Source organism: Mus pahari, chromosome 9 (assembly GCF_900095145.1).
Source record: "Mus pahari chromosome 9, PAHARI_EIJ_v1.1, whole genome shotgun sequence".
Taxonomy (NCBI): Eukaryota; Metazoa; Chordata; class Mammalia; order Rodentia; family Muridae; genus Mus; species Mus pahari.
The window spans coordinates 3,748,795-3,750,672 of record NC_034598.1 but is presented as its reverse complement, the minus strand read 5'-3'; positions in this window follow the sequence as shown (position 1 = coordinate 3,750,672).

The window sequence follows — 1,878 nt, the reverse complement described above, 5'->3', positions numbered from 1 at the left end:
GAGAAGAGAAGAGAGAAGAGAAGAGAAGAGAAGAGAAGAGAAGAGAAGAGAAGAGAAGAGAAGAGAAGAGAAGAGAAGAGAAGAGAAGAGAAGAGAAGAATGTCGCAAGGACAGCAGAGATGACTTTACCAGAAGTGTTTTGCCTACATATCTTGAAGGAGATGGAGACTATCATATCATCAGGGAAATCTGTGTGTATGGAAGATGACTAAAATATGGATGAGAATTCCTCAGAAAGGTTTTTCTTATTGGAAAATAAAACTTTTGTAAAGGCTCTAGCATCAAATATGGCGTGAGATATACAAACTCAAACTGACAATTAAGCACATGATGTTATATCTTACATATTCATAAGTAGCTTTGAACACATAGACTGTCCATGGGAAGGTTCTAATCATATCTTGACACTCAAAATATTAGACTATACATGATGTTAAAAGTCTCTGAATGAAAAGAGAAAAACACAAGCAACATTTTCCCTGCAAAGACCAAACATCTGGTTATTTCAAATAACTAAACATGTATTTCATAAAACCACAGGATAAAATCTTATATATTACTTTCTATGACCTTGTGTTTAGATGTAATTAATTTCCATGGTTTTATATAAACATAGCAAAAATAGTTATAAGTTCTATAACCAAGAGCTGAGTCCAATGATAGTAATTCACTTGTAAACCTTGTTTGCCTTCCAAATAACTGAATGTACATGCAAGCCCAATGCCCATTATATCAGTCAGGGTTCTCTAGAGTAGTGGTTCTCAACCTGTGGGTTGCAACCCCTTTGGGTCACATATCAGATATCTCCATTATGGTTCGTAACATAGCAGTTATATTTATGAAATAGCAATGAAATGATTTTATAATGGGGGTTCATCACAACATGAACTGTATAAAGGGTTGTGGCATTAGGAAGGTTGAGAACAACTGCTCTAGAGAAAGAGTAGACAGAATGAATATATAGATAGACATGTACACATTCATTTATATATGATTTACTACAAGAGTGGCTTGTAGTCCAGCTAGTCCAACAATGGCAATCTATCACAATCTATCAATGGAAAGCCTAGGAATCCTGTGGTTGTTCCATCTGTGAGACTGGATGACTCAGCTGGCCTTCAGTATATGCTGGAATCCCAAAGAAGCAGGCTCCAATGCCAATGAAGAAGTGAATTGACCAGCGAAAGCTAGAGCAAACAGGGAAAGAAAGAGCTTCCTTTTAGCATCTGTCCTTTACATAGGCTCACAGAAGAAAGTGTGGCCCAGACTAAAGGTTGATCTTCCCATCTCAAAAGATCTGAATTAGGAGTGCGTCTTCCCACTTCAAATGATCTAATTTAAAAAACATGTCTCACAGCTGCACCCAGTCACTTGGGATTTAGTTAATTCCATGTGCAGTCAAGTTGACAATGAAGAATAGCCTTCACACCCATATTTTATGTGTACACAGTAGCCAATCCTGTCACTCGAAGGCAAGATTTAGAATTACATTCATCCTCTTCTAGAACCCCTGCTTCTCCTATATACAGTATACACACCATTTACCTTGGATTTGAATGAGAATATTTTGTTAAGAATGAAGCATTTCTGTTGTAATTTTTCATCTCAGGTCATCCTGCTAACACTAGGTCAATGGCTTCCAGTCATGTGTGACAAGCAGCAAATGCTCAGCCAGGGTTCCTCAAAGAAAACTAGCTCTAGCTCACTGAAATAGAGCTGAAAGTTGTCCATCAGGAGCATGGAGAACAGGCTATCTCATTTGCATCTTAACTAAGACCAAATCTTCTTCACTTCTTAGCAAAGGAATTTTGTCCACAGTTTTGATTTCGTTGGTTGCTTCAGTTTGAAAACACTGGAATATGTGGCTTTACACTGTGT